Genomic DNA, 20,147 nt, shown 5'->3' on the forward strand with positions numbered 1-20,147 from the left:
GCAGGCGAAGGGGTCCGTTGGCGAGGGAACGCGTTGGCGCGCACGTGAAGGTGCGCGTGGGCGCGTAGGAGAACGACGATGTTCGGGAGAGTAATGTCGCGAGCGACTTGGCAAGCGTTTGCCAGGCGGAGAGCGCTGGCGCGTTGGCGAGTGCTAGCGTGTTGGCGAGCGATGTCGCAACGGAGAACGACAGCGCGTACCATGGACAGGCGAACGACTGCGCATGGGCGATTTATGGCGCGGGCGAGTCGGAGATCTGCGGCGATCAACCTGAGGTGGGCGTTGGCGCTCAGGAGAGCGTTTGCGCACAGGCGAGTGATCGCGTGGGCGCGCAGGAGATCGTTGGCGCGTAGTAAGGTTACTGCGCACATCCGAAGAGATGGAAGGAGACGAACGCGCAGGCGAACGCTCGCGTACAAGAGCTCTAGATGGGAGCACCGGAGAGCGCGTGCGCTGCTGCGCAGGAGCAGAAGGGCGCGCAGGGGCGTGAGGGCGAGGTGACGGGATGGAACCCCTGCCTAAGTCCAGATCTGGCGATCGAGGACGCGGTGGCGATCGTTGGCGCGCTGGGCGCGCATCAGGAACAGGCTGCGTAGTAGCGCGGCTGCGCACAGGAGAACGAGGGCGCTCAGGAGAACGAAGGTGCGCCTTGCGCACATCAGGAACATGAGGGCGCTGCTGATTCACAGGAGACCTGCGAGAAGGAGAGCGCTGGCGAGCAGGTGATCGCTGGCGAGCAGGAGAGCGCTGGCGAGTTAAGTCCGAAGACTGTAACTCTGGAGAGCGCTTGTGCGCTATTGCATGCGAACACGCAGGGGAACCCTGACGCGCAAGGGACTTACCCACACCGTGGGTAGAGTCCCTTTTCCCCGAAGGAATCGGTGCCTGTCGGATGACAGGGTGAGAAGGCGCCCAAAGCGCATCTGCAGCCAGGAACGGAGAAGGCAGTTTGGAAGGTCGGGCAGGCGTAGGAGATCGCGAACAATCTGCGGAGAGGTCAAGGGACGATACTGCGACGGTCTGCTTCTGATGGGGGGCTCCTCCTCAGGGGAAGGAGCAGGAGAGGACGAACCAAAGAGGCGCCTCCTAACTCCCTTATAGGAAGAAGGAAGTCCTCTGCTGCGGAGAGGCCTTACAGCGAATTCGACCTCGAGGAAGGGCGTCCAAGTCATCAGTCCTCCGAAAGGAGTCTCTGTCAGCGCGCTCCCCCGAGGGGGAGACCCGCCCGCAGGAGAGACCGTGGGACTCCACTCCCCCCTCGAAGGATGTTCGGAGGGGGGAGGAGAGCCTTCAGCAACGTCCGCAACAGGCGCAGCATCAAGGTTTTGACCAGACCCGTCGGAAGGCCCTGCCAAGACAGTGTCGACAATATCCGAAGGGAGTACCTCAGGTATTACCGGCGACTGATTGACCGCAGCCCCCAGCTGGATCAGGTCAAACAGGGCTTCCTTGGAGGGCGAGCCCTTAAGCCCCAAGGAAGCCCAAAGCTGGAACAAATCATCATTAGAGAGATTGGTCATATTCATTAAAATCCAAAATATCCTCCCCCGGAGGAGAAGAGGGAGCTGCCACGCTAAGGGAGGCAACGCCCTCTCCCGCACCCCGAGGTCGGGAAACACCACTAGGGCCTGCGCTACCATTCGGCGGTCTCTCACGAGAGACCGATTGAGTGGGAGCTTCGGAGGAGGTTCGGGCGGCGGAAGAGGAGTCCTTAGAGCCTTCCTTCGTCAAGGTTACCCCTGAAGGAGAACGGTCTCTCTTGGACTTCTTCTTACGCCGACGGCCGAACTTCTCCCACTGGGAGGCAGACCACTCCCTACACTCCCTGCAAGTATTCTCCCTCTCACACCGTTGACCTCGGCACTGCGGGCAAAGGGATCGGTGTCCTCCGCTGACATGAAGGTCCCACAAGGGCGGCCAGCGAGTCCAGGGCACTTGCGCATAGCGATGATAATGGTCGAGGCCAACTTCCAAACACACAGAACTAGAAAAAGCAAAAAACAAATTAAGGCTGTCATTAACGAGGACGAAGACAGAAACGTCTGTACTTCGTCCGAGCCAAAAGTGAAGTGTGACAACTCACCAGTGTGTGGGGGGGAGGGGTAGCAAGCTACCCCTTCCCTACCCCCTGCTAACTAGCGGGGGGGGGGGGGGGGAGTTGAACCCCGTTAAAAATCTAATGGCTTGTCATTTCAGCTACGCCGAAAGTAATACCCTATGTAAATAGCGTGGTTTGTATTTCGGTTATGGAACAAATGACAAATTCGGAGATAATTTGTATTTTTCCTATCTATACAAACCTTAGCTATTTAATATGGCTACTACTTTCGGCATAGCTGAAATGACGAGCCATTAGAATTTTAACGAGGGTTTACTACCCCCATCACTAGTTAGCGGGGGGTAGGGAGGGGTAGCTTGCCCCCCCCCCCCCACACACACACACACACCTGTGTGCTGAGCTCACTTTGCTTAGAGGTAGGACTTCACGGGGCATAGGGCTGGCGGGCAAGTTTGATTAAATAGCTAAGGTTTGTATAGTTAGGAAAAATACAAAATATATCCGAATTTGTCATTTGTTCCGTAACTGAAATACAAACCACGCTATTTAATATGGGTGACTCAACCCTTAGGAAGGGTGGAAAAGTCCCAGCCATACTGGCTTTTGGCTTTGCCTGGGGACTCATTATCTGAGTGTGTGAGCACTCAAAAATAAAGAGTCCCTGCACCTCGCTCGCACCTTGCTATGCAAGGGCTGCGGCCTACATAAGCTGTGTGTGAAGGATTATGTGAGACTCATCCTAGGAAGTTGACCTGAAGTTCTTAGATTGAAAATTTTAGGCTAGGACTTTCCCAATACCACCTCCTCAGGGTATGGGGACGTGACAGTATTAACTTAATACTAGGAACACAAGGAAACATGGTTTACCTGCAGTGGTTTGAGGTCAGCTGTGCAGAGAACCCAGGATGCTGCTTTCCCCAAGAGAGGGGAGGATGAAGAAAAGAATATGGGCCAGACATACCTTTTCTTTCATGCAGACTAAAACCGGGTAACAAAGCCCTCAACTCTCTGCTACTTATCCATTGAGGAGCCTGAAGTTTAAACCAGCTGTTGTGCAGCCACCACAGGGCCGATAGAAAACGTATTGAGCCTCCTGTGGGTCACGTCTTGCAGGTAGTGGGCTGTGAAGGTCGTCTGACGCTTCCACACCCCTGCTTGTAGAACCTGCGTCACTGAGAAGTTCTTCTTGAAGGCCATGCGCTCTAAGGCGACATGATAGAGGAGGGTCAGGATTCAGGGACAGATGGATCGCCCTACGAATCCAAGCCGAGATGGTATTCTTGGTGACCCTCCTCTTCGTTCTCCCAGTGCTCACAAACAAAGCTTGCACTTGGGGACGAATACAGCCGTTCTTTGAGATATAACCTCAGACTCCTTACTGGACACAGTAGGGGATGGTCTGGGTCATCTGTTACAGAACGAAGACTCGAAATCCGGAAAGAGTCGAATCGAGGATCCGGCACTCCCGGATTCTGTGTCTTAGCCACAAACTCAGAGATGAATCTGAACGTTACCTCCCCTCATCCCCTTGCATGGGCGATGTCATACGAGAGACCATGAAGTTCACGGACTCGCTTGGCCGAGGCCAAAGCTAGTAGGAACACCGCCTTTCAAGTTAGGTGGCGATCTGAAGCCTGCGTAATAGTTCGTAAAGAGGTCTCTTACGAGACCTGAGAACTCAAACCACGTTCCATGGAGGAGGTCTCACTTCCGACTGAGGGCAGGTAAGATCATATCTTCGTATTAGTAGGGAAAGTTCCAGCGAGGAAGAAATGTCCACTCCTTTGAGCCTGAAGGCTAGACTTAAGGCTGAGCGATAGCCTTTCATTGCCGAGACTGAAAGGCGCATTCTTCCCGCAAATATACGAAGAACTCCGCTATTGCTGAAATAGTGGTATCGAGTGGAGAGATACCCCTTCACGACGCCAACCACAGAAAACTCGCCACTTTGCCTGGTAGACCCCTGCGGATGACCTACGCAGGTGTCCAGACATCCCGTTCGTAACTTGTTGCGACAATCCCCTCTTAGTGAGGAGATGCTGGATAGTCTCCAGGCGTGAGGTCAAAGTGAAGCTACGGCTTTGTGAAAGATGTTGGCATGTGGTTGTCTGAGTAGATTGTGTCGTGGAGGGAGCTCTCTCGGTAACTCTGATAGGAGTTGCGGAAGGTCCGGAAACCATTCTAGGTGATGCCATAGCGTAGCTATAAAGGGTCATCGAAAGATTGACCGATATTCTGGTCTTGTTGAGTACCTTCCTCATCAGACAGAACAGGGGAAAAGCGTACACGTCGGTGCTGTCCCACCGTTGTTGGAGGGCATCTTGCCAGAGTGCCTTGGGATCTGGGACTGGGGGACAATACAGCGGGAAGTTGAAGTTCAGCGCTGTAGCGAACCGATCCACAGTTGGGTAACCCCACAAAGTCAGGACTTTGTTGGCTACTGAATGATCCAAGGACCACTCGGTACTCATTATCTGAGACGCTATGCTCCGACTGTCGGCGAGCACATTCCCTTTGTCTGGAATGAAGCGAGCCGATAGGTTAATTGAGTGGACTTCGGTCTATCTCAGTATCTCTACTGAGAGATGGGATAGCTGCTTTGAAAAGGTACCTCTTTGCTTGTTGATGTAAGCTACTACTGTGGTGTTGTAGCTCATCACACCACAGAATGATCCGCCAGGTCTTTGTTGGAACTGTTGAAGGGTCAGGAAGACAGCCTTCATCTCTGGCAGATTCATATGGAGGCACTTTTCCGATTCTGACCACAGGCCTGAGGTACTGTGGTACAGAACGTGGCCCCCCCCCCCTTCTTTTGTGGTGTCCGAAAACAGCATCCAATCCGTGGGAAGGAAACGAGAAGATCCATTCTTCTTCGTAGGTTCTCGCCTGTCACCCACCACTGGCAGTTCGTCTGTTCCGCAGGATCCATAGGGATCATGATGTCAGGGGAATCGCAGTCTTGATTCCACTAGGACCTGAGTCGCCCCTGGAGAAACCTCCTCCTGAGGCGACCGTTGAGAACTAGACGAGCCAAGGGTGAAAGGTGACCGAGGAGATGTAACCACGATTGGGTTGGAAGCTCTTCTCGTCTGAGGAAAGGGCTTTTGACTCTTCTCAGCCTTGCTATCCTGTCGTCTGATGGAAAGGCCTTATGGAGATTGGTGTCTATAATCATGCCTAGGTGAACCAGTCTTTGATTGGGCAGCAGAGTGGACTTCTCAAGACTTACCATGACCCTTAGGTCCTGGCAAAGTCCTAGAAGTTTGTCTCGGTGTCAAAGAGGGAATGACTCCGAGTCTGCTAGGATCAGGCAGTCATCCAGATAATGGAGGAGACAGAAGCCAACCCTGAGTGCCCACAATGATATTACGGTAAACACTCTGGTGAAACCCTGTGGTGCTGTGGAGAGACCGAAACACAGCACCTTGAACTGGTACTCCTTGTTGTCTATGCTGAATCCTAAATACTTCCATGAAGACGGATGGACTGGGATCTGGAAGTACGCGTCCTTCAGGTCCAGTATACACAAGAAGTCTTGCGGTTTACTGCAAGACTGACTGTCTGCGGTCTCCATGTTGACCGGAGTTTGCTCTAATCTGGGCCTCTGCCCACAGAGTTCGCCCCCTTGCTGATCCAATGGCAAAGGTGCTAAATGACACCGGATTCGTCCTCAGGGGAGGTAGAGGTGTTGTGAACAGGACGCAATATCCCTGACTGATTACGGAAATCGTCCAGGAAACGGCCCTGAGTTGCCGAAACCTGTCTGCGCAACCTTGTAGGTATCCCGCCACTGGCGGACATGCAGGGGAACTGGCAATCCTAGCGTTTGCGGCCTCGGCTGCTCCTTCTAGGATTCTTCCCTCCCCTGGGGGACTACTTGCCTTTCTTGTCCTTGACCGGAAAGGGCTTAGACCCCACTGTCTTAGCTGCTGTTGTTTTGGTGGGACGTGGTTGCTGAGGTGCTGGAGGTTTATAGGGCTTGAATGTCAAAGCCCCATATAGGAGGGAATCTTGGTGACTTCCTACACCTCTCAGCCGCCTGCTTCACGTCCTTAGGCTCAAACAGGTTTGTTCCCATAACTAAAGAATGTTTGAGCCGGTAGATTTTGGTGCTAGGGGACTCCCGTTACTGTCTTGGAGTCCTTTGACTCCCTTCTGGGAGGGATGCAGGACTCCAACCACGATGGAGGCAGGCTCTTCTCCACCCCTATTCGAGAAAACTTTACCGCGCGAGGTGGGGTTTCCTTCAATGGTGTGATTGGGGAACGTCTCACCTCCCGTGACTCTCCTGAGGGCGGGAAAACTTCGTCCAAAGGTGAGGGAGAAAAGTCTGAGGGGGAAGAGTGCCTGCCTCGAAGACTTACGAGGAGACAGCTACGTCCTTGGAGAAGTTACCTCGTCCGAAACTCCTCTTTTCCTCATCGGGGGAGTGGATGCAGCCAAGGATTTGTGGCTCAACTCAGAGAGAACAGCTTAAAAGCCTGTGCTACCGGTCTGATTAGAGTCCCAAACCCGGCTGACGGCTGCGCTGTCAGACACTCCCTCTGGAGAGGAAGTCGCCTGTAAAAGGATAAGGAAGCCATGTCCCTGGGCCTGTCTGGAATCTTCCCCCCCCCCCACCGGCAAGCGCGCTGTTCTGTGCTTGGGGGGGGGGATGTGGCAATGGCGCCCTTACCGCGCGATGTCTGGCAGCCTCGCGCGGGGGAGGGTATTGATGATTGCGCTAGGAAGCGCGCTGGCGCTCGCGCGATGGGGAATACCCGGGGGTCGCGCGAGAGACTGTCGAAGCGCTGATGCGGGCGCGCCGGAATACCCTGGGCTCGTGCGCGGGAGACTATTGAAACGCTCGCGCGCAGGCGAGACTTCCTAGAGTGCGCAGGAATCAGATTGACGTGCAGGGTCAGAATGAAGAGCCCGTATGGACCAGAATGTTGGAGCGTGCTGCAGCGTGTAGGAGTTTGTTGGCGCGCGTGCGCGCAAGACCATCGGTACTCGCACGCGAAAGAAGATCGTCGGCGCTTGAGCGCGTAAGAAGATCGTCGGCGCTTGCGCGCGTAAGAAGATCGTCGGCGCTTGCGCGTGTAAGAAGATCGTCGGCGCTATCGCGCGTTAGAAAATTGGCGAGCGCGCGTGGGAAACCATAGGTGCCTGCGCGCAGACGATCGTCGGTGCTCACGCGCGTAGGAAGATCGTCAGCGCTTGCGCGCGAAAGAAGATCGTCGGCGCTTGTGCGCATACGAAGATCGTCGTCGAGCGCGCGTGCACGCGTAAAACGCGCTAGGTTGAAGGGTCAGCTGACAGGACGATCAGGAACTGGGAAGTGTCCTTAAAAAGGACGGGCATCCCCGATGAGGACCGTAGGCAGGTCTGCTTTAGAGTCCAGGGCCGAAGTCCTTCGTTGCAGCGCAAGGTTGAGCTGGAAAATTGGTAGGAGCTGGCAGGACGATCAACACTGGAAGTTCTGCTTGATCCTCCGAGGCGGGGTCTCTATGAGAGACCTCTCCCGCGAACGAGAGAGGTACTCTTCGTAGAAGAGACTTGGAGACACTCGCAGGCTGAAGCACTGGAGAGCGCCTGTGTGCAATCTCAGGAAACTCCAACGATGTGCGCTGATGCGCAGGTGAGCATTGGCGCGTAGGGGAAACCTGGCGCTTAAGGGAAGTATGTGCAGTATTTGCCCATACGCCCTTTTATCCCCGAAGGGATCGAGGCCTGTTTAACTACAGGATGCGTTGGTGTCCACAGCGCGTCAGCAATCAGGAACGGAGACGGCAGGTCAGCAGGTCTAGTAGATGGCGAACAAATCTGCGGAGAGGTCCGGATCTTGCCAAGCTGATCTAATCAGGAACAATCCTCCGAAGAGGAGTCTCTACGAGTGGCCTCTCGCGAACGAGAGAGGTGAACACTTCGTAGATGGGGAATAACCGGGGGTCATGCACGAGAGACTGTCGAAGCGCTGATGCGGGCGCGCCGGAATACCCTGGGCTCGTGCGCGGGAGACTATTGAAACGCTCGCCCGCGGGCGAGACTTCATGGAGTGCACAGGAATCAGATTGACGTGCAGGGTCAGAATGAAGAGCCCGTGTGGACCAGAATGTTGGAGTGTGCTGCAGCGTGTAGGAGTTTGTTGGCGCGCGTGCGCGCAAGACCATCGGTACCCGCACGCGAGAAGGATCGTCGGCGCTTGTGCGCGTTAGAAGATTGGCGAGCGCGCGTGGGAAACCATCGGTGCCCGCGCGCAGACGATCTTCGGCGCTCACGTGCGTAGGAAGATCGTCAGCGCTTGCGCGCGAAAGAAGATCGTCGGCGCTTGTGCGCGTACGAAGATCGTTGGCGCTAGCGCACGTAAGACAATCGTCCGCGAGCGCGCGTAAAACGCGCTAGGTTGAAGGGTCAGCTGACAGGACGATCAGGAACTGGGAAGTGTCCTTAAAAAGGACGGGCATCCCCGATGAGGACCGTAGGCAGGTCTGCTTTAGAGTCCAGGGCCGAAGTCCTTCGTTGCAGCGCAAGGTTGAGCTGGAAAATTGGTAGGTCAGCTGGCAGGACGATCAACACTGGAAGTTCTGCTTGATCCTCCGAGGCGGGGTCTCTATGAGAGACATCTCCCGCGAACGAGAGAGGTACCCTTCGTAGAAGAGACTTGGAGACACTCGCAGGCTGAAGCACTGGAGAGCGTCTGTGTGTAATCTCAGGAAACTCCAACGATGTGCGCTGATGCGCAGGGTAAACCTGGCGCTTAAGGGAAGTATGTGCAGTACTTGCCCATACGCCCTTTTATCCCCGAAGGGATCGAGGCCTGTTTAACAACAGGATGCGTTGGTGTCCACAGCGCGTCAGCAATCAGGAACGGAGACGGCAGGTCAGCAGGTCTAGGAGAAGGCGAACAAATCTGCGGAGAGGTCCGGATCAGCAAGCTGATCTGATCAGGAACAATCCTCCGAAGAGGAGTCTCTACGAGTGGCCTCTCTCGCGAACGAGAGAGGTGAACACTTCGTAGAAGAGACTTGAAGACACTGTTGATGGCGCCCCTTAGGGCCGTTGGATCAGCAAGCTGACCTTATAAGGAGTAATCCTCCGAAGAGGAGTCTCTATGAGTGGCCTCTCTCGCGAATGAGAGAGGTGAACACTTGCCAAGACTGTGCTCCACCCCTGAAGGAAGAGAAACTCAGCAAGGGGGGAGAAAAGTCTGGCCGAAGAGCAGCACAGTAGTTGACGGCGATGAATTATTAAGGTATGGGAAGTTCTCCCTCTGCAGGGAGAAAATCTCACACTCGGGGAGGGAACCTCCCTCGGAAGGGAAGTTACCCAACCCCTGGAGGTGAACCTCCTCGGAAGGGAAGTTACCCAACCCCTGGAGGCAAACCTCCTTTAGCATTCTAAGATGATCTGAAAAGCTGGCATGTTGTCACGGGAGAACTTCTAAGAGAAGAGATAACGCCCATGACGACGTCCTTTGAGGAACGGCAGCGACAGCAGACTCCCCAGGCACAAACAGGACAGGTCTGCTTCGTTGGCACTCTTTTTAGTCAAACGAAGAAAAACTGCATTGTTAACTGGGAAAATAAAATTAAATAATTATTTAACAGAGATTCCCCCGGGAGGAACTCCGAAGAGTAACCCCGAGGGAATAGCAAAAAAAATAAGAATTAAAAATTAAGTATGCGCCCTCCTCCCCCACTGACATTCACGGGAGAAGGGGAAGGGCGGAGTAATTGTAATAAAAACAGAATTATATGACAAACTTATAACAGAGTTTGTATTTTTCCTAACATACAAACCTGAATTCTTTACTATAGGAGATATTCTAGCGCGAGCTGGAAAATATGGCAGAAAAACCTTAACAAGGTCGTTAACGACCGGACAGGTAATTACCCACCTGACAGTGGTGGGGGACCGCCGGTCTGTAGCTGCTGTTTACCTTCAATCGGATTCTAGTTAGGACTATCCTAGGGGGGCGGTGATGGAGGGAAGATTTGTGTAAAGAATTCGGGTTTGTATGTTAGGAAAAATACAAACTCTGTTATAAGTTTGTCATTTGTTCCTACACTAAATACAAACCCTCATTCTTTACTATAGGAGACTTAGTCTTGAGGCCAGGGTGGCCAAGGAGTTCCCTATCTTTAGGGAAGATAGTCCTCAGACTAGACTCTTTTGAAGCAACAATCTTCCGTATCTTCTTTCTTTGTAAATCCCCAGAATCTCAGTACTACTGAAGGTTTGCAACTTCCTGGAAACAAATGTTTCAGGATGAAGTGGGTCAGGGACATTCGACTCGGACCCCTTCAAACTTAGGATTCCCCCGACCTTGCCAAGGGGAAACCTCGTGACCACGAGTATAACTTATACTCTATGAGAGGAATCAGATGAGTATCATACCTTATTTCCATTGGCGAATCCAGCTGAAACTGGATACAGGCTAGGATCCCCAGATGTGGGGTAGAAGGAGACGAAGAAGATCGGTGGATGTCCTTCTTAAAACCTAGTGTAACCCAGAATCCTCAACCAATGGTTACTGTCCCCTGAAAGGGCGTAAGGTAGTAACAGCATCTGTTGACCTGTTACAATAGGCCCTATAAACAGCTTCTAGAGACTTATGTGTCACGTCGCTCAAATAGTGAGCAGTGAATGTAGATTGGCGTTTCCAGACCCCAACACTTAAGACTTGGGAGACTGAGAAAATTCTCTTAAACACCAGAGAGGCAGCCACTCCCCTAACTTGATGGGCTCTGGGTTGTGCTGCCTCTGGGTCTCCGTGAAAAGTCCTCGCAATAACTTTCTTAAGTCAGAAAGAGATGGTGTTGCGAGAGATTCTCTTCTTTACCCTGTTGGTACAAGGAAGAGATGACGGAGACGTGGTCTGATTAAGTCTGGTGCGCCTCAGATATTTCTTTGACGCCCTGACTGGGCATAGTAACGACTGGACTGCATCCTGTGTTACCTATTGAGAGTGGAAATTCTCGAAATCTCCCATCGGTAGATGAAGGATTATGAGTCTAGCCACCAAGCCCGGTACGAAGTTGCGAGACACTCACCCTCTTCCCCCCCCCCCCCCATCTCTTAGAATGGGTGACGTAAGACAGACCATGTAGCTCCCTGACCCTTTTAGCGGAGGACAGAGGTACGAGGAAGACGGGCTTAAGGTTCAGAGAGGAGTCTGAGGCCCTTAAGGGCACATAGGGCAGACCCTTCAGCGAACGTAAGACACGTCTCAAGGAGATGGTCTAATCTCAAGTGGGGGGCAAGATCACTCCAACACCGAAACAACCAAGGTGATGTCTACTGAGGCGGAGAGGTCAACCCCTTCTCAGTCTAAATCCCCGAGACTGAGAGAAGCTTTCCTCACTGAGGTACAAAAGGAAGTCTGGGAACTACTGATCCTTCTTTTTGAGGATCCAATTGCTTCACATTGTCGCTGTTGTAGCGCTTAAGAAGTCCATTGTCTTAGCCCCAGCAGTTAGGACTTCTTGTAGGGTCTGCCTAGAGTTTTGGTTTGACAAGTCCTCGTGGCTCGCAAGGTAGCCGACTGTATCAGACCACGTGTCAAGCCAGAAGGGACATTGAAGTCGCTTCCCTTGCCGAGGCTTCTGTGACTGAGAAGAGCCTGGAAGAGTTGAGTGTCTCTTCGAGGATTAGTTTGGCGTAAGCCTCGCCGTGAGGGGATCTAAGATCAGAGGAGAAGGTTGACGTCTCTGAGCTCGGAGAACAGACCAGGTTTAAAGGTCGCTCAAGAAAGGCAGAGGCGAGGGACAGTGACATTGCACTAGCCGTTAGGACAATGTCCTAGAGACTGACCATATATGGTCAACGACCAAGCCTCCTCTCCATCCCAGCTAGGACCAGGGAAGGCTAGGCAGTGGCTGCTAAAGACTCAGCAGATAGATCTATAGGCTCCCCCCAACCTTAGCTTACAAGGATGGTAAGGTTGTAGGCACTGATGGTTCTAACGAGTCTGGGAGGGACTCGAACCCCAGACTGTCAATACATAGCCTGTCTAAGGCTGGAGAGTCAAAGGGTCGAGGAGACAGATGCAAATTGCCGAGGCATGAGATGTAACACATAGTTCTTAGAGTCCTTAAATAGGAGGCTTCTAAGTCCCTCGACGGCAGCACTCACGAGGAATCCTCAGGCTGCGATAATTCCTCGCGTGTTATTACAGGAAAAAGTGGGGACGCGAGTAGCAGACAAACCTTATATCTTACCCCTCGTATCTTTCTTATCGAAAGGGGAAGAATGGTAGAAGTCGGAGTGTCTGGAGGTAATGGTGAAGACCGCTGACGAGAGTCGGAAAGCTCTGTCATAAGAGTAAACTCTTAATGACGATGATCGCGTGCATAGCGCTAATTGCGCGCGTGCACGGACACTCTGTGCTAATTGTTACGAGAGCCCGACTACTCCGCATAACTGAAACTCGAAGGTTCCAAGTCGTGTGAACTCCAAAGTCCAACGCGACAGAGGCCTGAAGGACTCCTAAGGTCATGAGAACCCGTAGGATAAACATGAAGAAAGTTTACAGGCTCCCGATCACGCCCGGCGAAAGGGTGATCGTCACGTGACCCCAAGGGGTCAACGTGAGGGGAACCAGTAGGAGATCAAAAAGACGTCTCCTACCAGCACGAGGGGGAGAACGTCAGGGATGAAAATAACTCCTCCGCAGGGTAGATTTGTTCTCCCGAAGGAGAATGTCGCTTAATACAAGGCTCTCGCTCCGCCCCTGGAGGAAAACCAAAAAGCGTAAGAGGGAGGAGCGTAGATCAGTAAACTCCTACAAGTTTCTTCTCGTGATTGGTAAGAAGGTTCTCCCTAAGGAGATCGCCTAAAACAAGCTTTCTCCCTGCCCTATGGGGAAAAGCGTAGGCGTATTAACTTTTCTCTCTCAACGAGGGAAAAGTCTTCCCGAAGGAAGGATTGCCAAAGGCAAGATTTCTCCCCTCTCTATGGGGAAAAGCGTAGGTTTAACAATTTCTCTCTTGCGAACGAGGGAGAAGTCCTCCCAAAGGAGGATATCGCCTAAGGCAAACTTTCTCCCAGATCTATGGGAAAAAAGCATAGGCATAATAATCTCTCTCTCGCGGACGAGAGAGAAGTTCTCCCAAAGGAGGACGTCGCTTAAGACAAGTTTTCTCCTAATTCTATGGAAAAAACGTACGCGTAAAAATCTCCCTCTCGTGAACAAGAAAGGAGTCCTCCCGAAGGGAGACTTGGCCTAAGACAAGCTTTCCCCCAGTTCTATGGGAAAAAAGCGAAGGCGTAATAATCTCTCTCTCGTGAACGAGAGAAGTTCTCCTGAAGGAGAACCTTGCCTAAGACAAGCTTTCCCCGAGTTCTATGGGAAAAAAGCGAAGGCGTAATAATCTCTCTCTCACGAACGAGAGTTCTCCCGAAGGAGAATATTGCCTAGGACAAGCTTTTGCCCATTTCTATGGGAAAAAAGCGAAGGCGTAATAATCTCTCTCTCGCGAATGAGAGAGAAGATCTTCTGAAGGAGGGCATCGCCTAAGGCAAGTTTTCTCCCGTTTTACGGAAAAAACGTAGGCGTAAAAATCTCCTCTCGTGAACGAGAGAGAAGTCCTCCCGATGAAGGACATCGCCTGAGCCAAGCATACTCCCAGGGAGAAGTTCCCCCCGAAGGGGGCATAAGCCGTAGACTTGCTTTTCCCCAGCTCCTGGGGAGAAAGCACAGTCTTCGGGGACGAGATAGCAGCGGTAAAACTCATTGAGCTGTTCGCAACTCCTTACGAAGGAGGGAAGGTTGCTGCCTGTTTGAAGTGGGGAAGCTTTCCCTCGGAAAGGGGATGGATCTTTCACGCAGTCCAATTCCGAGGAAGGTTATCACTCCCTCGTAAGGGAAGGATCTCTAATCCCTGGAGGCGAACCTCCTGTCAGCAATCTAAGTTTCCCAATAAGTTGATCAAGTTGCAGGTTGACAACGAGTGTTACCTCGTAACATGGGCAGCTCATGAGGTGCCACATGAAGCGCAGGATAACGAACAGAGCGGCCGAACCCCTCGGCATCGCCTTCTACGTCGCTGCTATCTGGGTGTTTTCTTTTAGCCTCTCTAACACGTTTCCCTTTTCCCTTCTGCTCTCAACCGATGAGAAGAAAGGGCGAACCCCTGCATCTTCTTTCGAGGTTTCCGAGACTCAAAATCCTTAACTCATTAGGGAGCAAAGGAATTAGGGAGGTTGTCCTGTCTGAAACACGGGAGCGAGGGGTTGACCCCGCGAGTGTATGATCGCAGATATGCGTGTGTAGCGCTAATTGTGTGCGAACACCTGCGTGACTTGGGCCTGAAGACTCTGCCATAAGAGTAAAACTCCTGATTGTTATGGGCGTAGTGTTGGATGGGCGTAGTGTTGGATGGGCGTACGCGAACACTCCGCGTGACAAGAGTCCGAAGACTCTCAGACCTAAGAGTAACACTCTTGATGACTTGTGTCACGAGAACCCGAAGGTTCAGCGTGATCGTGCGTGCCCCTAGAGGTTGTGTTGTGAGAACCCGAAGGCTCAGCGTGAACGTGCGTGCCCCTAGAGTTAGTATCAGCGAGACTAAATGCACGAAAACCCGAGGTTTCAGAAACTAGCTATGAGAAAACGAAGGGATACCGCACCGGGAAACCGAGGTTTCCTTGTCACGAGACCCTAAAGGGTCAGAGATCAAGAATTCAAAGGCGAGAGCGATCTCTCTGAAGATAGAGAGTAAAGCAAGGAGAAGCGCTCTATCTGACTTTTTCTAGAGCGGACGGAGACCCTCAAACTAATATGCGAAGAAGAGGGTTCGAGGTTAGGACATACTTTGCCCTTGGCCGCGCTCCTGGTTTCTTAGATGATCCCTCGCATGACGACGACAGCAATGCAGAACGATGACGAGAGGGATCGTTCTTCTCAGGTTTGTGGCACGAGTGTATATAATCTCGAGGCAGGAAGTCTCGGGGAGAGACAAAAGGCGAGAAGGAGCGAGAATGATAACGTCTCTTCCTATTTCGCCTGTCTCTTCGGTGAGAATACCTAGGTGAAGGCGTAAACGGGCGTGCGGGAGTTATCTCGCACGTCTGTGCCAGCCGTAGGGAGCGAGCGAGCGCAGGAGAAAATTCCCCAAAGTGGAATCATATGGGCGCGCGGGCGTGCGCGCATATCCTTGCGGATGCGGGAGAAGGTTGGTGCGCCGGTAAGTGCTGGCGCGTTGATAAGCGCTGGTGTGTTGCAAAGCGCTGGCGTGTTGCAAAGCGCTAGCGCGTTGGTAAGCACTGGCGCTGTGGGAAAATGCAGCATGGCTGCCTTGTCAGAAGACCTTCTAACAGTAGAAAGTTGATGCGCAGGTTTTACCTGTCGCGTATTATGGTGTTGGGCGCGTATGCGCACGTGCAGGAGAATGTTGGCGCGCAGGAGCGCGTAGTTGAGCACTGGCGCGCAGGAGTGCCATCGCGCAGAAGATTGGTGGCGCACAGGCGCGAGATGGAGTTATGCTCTTGTTGGAGCGTATGCGCATGTTGGCGCATACGCTCTTGATGCCCTATGTTAGGGTAAGAAGGAAGCGCTCTTAAGTTTGTGACAACATAACTTATTATAGCGGCGAGACATCTCGTGAAGAGACAGAAGGCGAGGAAGAGCAAGAACGATTATGTCTCCTATGTCGCCTGTACTCCGGAGAGAACGACTGGGCAAAGAAGTGCGATCTCTACTTTTCCTCTTCTATATCTCTCCCTCCTAGCCTCCGAAGAGGGGAGGACAATGAAGTGGAGGAGGAGGAGGAGGAGGAGGAGGAGGAGGAGGAGGAGGAGGAGGTCTTAATATAGATTCTACTCTCTCTCTCTCTCTCTCTCTCTCTCTCTCTCTCTCTCTCTCTCTCTCTCTCTCTCCAACTGCTTGCATATAAGTATATAAAGCTACAAACTTGGTTGTTAAAACAGGGTGCTGCTACTAGCCCAAGAGCTCCAACAAGGAAAATATCTCAGTGAGGGACGGAAATAAGGAAAAATAAACTATATATGTAAAGTAATAATATATAGAAAAACATCTTAAGATCATACTTGGCAAGGGAACCCATCCTCCACAGGGTAGCAGAACACCCATGACCTCCGTAACGGGGTATAGGGAAAGAGGATCCACATCCAGCGGTGACATAAAGGCGTCATGAACACTTCCTCAAAATAGAGGACATCATCTACAAAGAAAAAGAAAAAGGATTATTCAAAACTCAAAAAGAAAAGAAAGGCTAGTCTGCCAGCAAAGAAAGCAGGAGCAGTGGTGTTACCACTGCGACGGCTAGAATTCGATTGAAGGTAAACAGTAGCTACAGACCGGCGGTCCCCGTCCACTGTCAGGTGGGTAATTACCTGTCCGGTCGTTAACGACCTTGTTAAGGTTTTTCAGCCGTATTTACCAGCTCACGCTAGAATATCTCCTATAGTAAAGAATGAGGGTTTGTATTTAGTGTAGGAACAAAACAGAATTATAATTAACTAAATCATCTAAGAATGTTCACTAATAGTAAGAACCACTGACCCCCGAAGGGAAGTGTTCCCCACAGAAGCTGAAAAGTTAAAAATACAATTAAATTTCATTAAAAATAATTGAGACAAATAAACGGAATAGCAGCCCAACCCGCAACAGGAAAGGAGCTTCCGTAATAGTACGAAGTAGTAGTAAGGGGTGAACGACCTCAAGTAGAGAGAGAGACCGTAGTCAATCTAAATTCCTACATTCCCTTCGCTGAGAATCCAAGTTCCTCGTAGGAAAGGAGGAACAGCGAAGATAATAGATGAATGAAGAAAGTCCAGCAATGATGATTCCCCACGGCGGCCGAGTTAACGGAAAAGCCGAAGGAACGACCGAAGGACCAAGAGGGAGAGCCCGTACCCCATGACGTGTAACCGTGGTGGCCTTGCACTACGCAGGTGTCGTTGTCGTACATCACACACACAGCACAAAAACTGAAAAGAAAACTTACTACATTTCTATACACAAATATATACATAAACATGAAGAATGTTTATATATATTTACAAGTATAAGAAAAAGTAAGTAAAAAGACAAAAAGCATTAATGGCTGTCAAAGAGGCGAGGGAGAGAGCGGACACGTCCGTCTCCCACCCGAGCCGATAGTAAAGTGGGCTCAGCAGTCAGACTCAGCACACAGGTATGTGAGGGGGGGGTGGGGGGGGGGGGGGTAGCAAGCTACCCCTCCCTAACCCCCGCTAACTAGCGATGGGGGTAGTAAACCCTCCTTAAGATTCTAATGGCTCGTCATTTCAGCTACGCCGAAAGTAATACCCATATCAAATAGCGGGGTTTGTATTTCAGTTACGGAACAAATAATGGTTCTTGTTCTGCAGTAGGCTCGCTTCGCTCGCCAAAAAAAAAAAAACATCAAGCTACGTACGTACTGGCAAGCAGTAATGTTGACCTGCGCACGCTAACCTAAATATAACTTTGATAATGAACTGCATTCACTAACCAGGTATTAAACTTAATGTAAAAATAATGACTTACTTTATGATCAGGACGTCGAAGGCCGGGGTCTTCTGGCAACTGTTGCTGTACCAGAGATAGCAAAGGGTAGAGGCGAAAGTGTTAATTATATCTAGTGTACCATGGTAATTTCCATGAAACTTCCCAGCGGCTTCTAAGTGCGGATAGCTACAACCATTACACATTTGTATAGGAAGTTCCATAATAGCACACGAAAGGAGTAGAATATGAACAAAGGCTTAACACGGACAACACTTTTACAGGGAAAAAGGCTTAGGAAGGGACTGATGCGAGCATTTGAGGAGATAAGGAAAGGGGGAGGGGAAATGTTAACCCTCCTGTGGAAACTTTCCATACACATGGGCATGTGATTGCTTAACGGAAAAAGAGTGGAATTTACAAAGTAAACTTGAATGAACTTGCATGGGAAACTTGCTCGGAGTAAGTATTTATGTAAAAACTGGGTGTGATAAGGTAATAACAACAGGTATGAAGGAAAAACATTAAGTTAAAATGAAGGGAATAAATATTATTTAGTGGTAATAAATTGAAATGCTGTAATAAGGGCGAAAACGGTTGAAAGGGATATGGAAATAAAGAGAAATAAACAAGTGGGTATTGCATCAATGAATAAATAACAACGTTATTAAGAGGGGCCAAGATTCGTAGTATACTTGAATAACTAGGGTCAAAAATATTATGTCCACATGGGTATTGCATAAACATACGGTATTAAAAGAATGGTTAGGATAAAATGCAATATGCCCAAGTGGGTACTACATAAAAGAATGGGGACATACGGTATTAGAAGGGTCATATCAAGAAGAATACTTGAATGACGTTGGTAATAATGAGGAGGGTTTATGAGAAAACGAGTAATTCTTGCATAAAACGTAATACTGTATGTACATGTGGGTATTACATAAAAGTTGTATTAGGTCAAGAGGAATACTTGAATGTCACGGGTAAAATTACTTGAATGACATGGAGAAAATGGGGAGGGGTTATAAGGAAACAAGTAATCCTATTGATAAAAATGAAGGGGGGCGGAGTTTAAGCACAGAAGATGTAAAACTGGTACAGCATGAACATATGAACAAATGGGAGCAAATACAACCGACCCGTAGAATGTCAACAAATAAATAAAAAATATACCATTGGTATAGGATGTAGATAATTTTTGCAGTTTTCCATGGATTTATTATACGTCCAAGAACACAATGTACAGAGGAGAAAAGGTTTGTTTTACACTTATATATTGTTTCCCCACCCAAAACCCCAAGTTCCCAGTGGGGATCCCGCATTATTAGCAATATATATATATATATATATATATATATATATATATATATATATATATATATATATATATATATATATATATATATATATATATAAAACACATTAAGTATTTATTTGCGACAAAAGTAAGTGTCATTTTCGAAGGAAACGGGCATTTTTCTAAAGGGAAGAGTTGGTTTTCACTAGGAAAGTTTTCCCCGTCCCTAAGTACAGTAATATCAGAAGGAGATGATTTAGGCATGATCTTTCCACTCCCCACGAGAGATTAGTTCACCAACTTTTAATTGGGCTCCGAGTAGCACTAGAAGACTTGGAAGACACAGAACTACATGGGCGAGGACTATGAAGCGTTAAGTATGTGATGAACGGAGAAGTATTGAATTAAAAGCTCAACTGCTGTTCAAGATAGACAACAGGCAGAATTTAACCTGCTATCCACAATTAGACCACCATACCATTAGCCTACTACATAACGGGGGCCCATAACATTCTGCTATTTATTCCTTCCATTAATTACATTGTACTTGAAATGTAGTTCTTTCACTTTTTAAGCTCGGTAGTCGGTATAGCAAATATTTCTTTCTGCATAGGAAATATTAACCTTCGTATATCCACACCTCACTCAGTGAGGCTCACTGAAACCAACAAATACACAAACTGTTCATCCTACTCCTTATGACGTCACAAAGACGTTTTTTTTTCTTAATAGAAATAATGATTTGGCGATCAGAATTTTTTCCTCTGAATACAAAACATCTTATATTATATATTTTGAAGTAAATATATTTCTAATTTCATTGAAAACAAAAAGTTCAAGACCGTTCGTCTCCTATAACTAGAGCGCTTAAAAACAATTATATGTAAATATGGGTAAGTTTTTCAAACAGCAACTCATAAGTAAGCAGAACTTTCTCGTGGTGGGATATTCCAGTTCTCTCATTGGCTGTAGCTTCTCAGCTGTGATTGGTTGTTGCCTTTGTTTACATTTTAACACCTACATCTAACATCGTAGCCAAATCCCAGTCATTTAATCCTTCAAAAATTATGTATTTATTCAGTTTAAGCTTTTGAATAAGGTCTATTATTTATTTATTAACTAAATTCATAATATTTTAAATCTATTTTTATATAAATTGTAATTTATTAATTTGATTTTTTCTATATTAAGTATAGCTATTTCACCTCTCCCCAGTTGAATTCATTCATTAAATACACATTCATGACGTCACGTACAACCACCAATCACAGCAGAGGAAAAATCAGCCAATGAAATGCCATACATTTCCCGCTTAGGAAATGCATAAGGGGAGAGGG

At 49.5% G+C, this 20,147-nt stretch overlaps 1 long non-coding RNA gene across 2 annotated transcripts in view; it reads right to left on the minus strand.

The window, feature by feature from the left end:
* LOC137618084 (uncharacterized) overlaps positions 1–19,450 on the minus strand; it is a 68,827-nt gene extending 49,377 nt beyond the window's left edge. Inside the window, exon 1 of one of the 2 annotated variants that reach the window (XR_011039721.1) lies at positions 19,289–19,450. This is a non-coding gene — a long non-coding RNA (uncharacterized lncRNA). Of the gene's footprint in view, positions 1–17,552; positions 18,093–19,288 lie in introns of those variants that run through there. The other variant, XR_011039720.1, reaches the window with a different exon arrangement.
* Positions 19,451–20,147: the final 697 nt, after the last annotated feature.

This window comes from Palaemon carinicauda, chromosome 24 (assembly GCF_036898095.1).
Source record: "Palaemon carinicauda isolate YSFRI2023 chromosome 24, ASM3689809v2, whole genome shotgun sequence".
NCBI classification, from domain to species: Eukaryota; Metazoa; Arthropoda; class Malacostraca; order Decapoda; family Palaemonidae; genus Palaemon; species Palaemon carinicauda.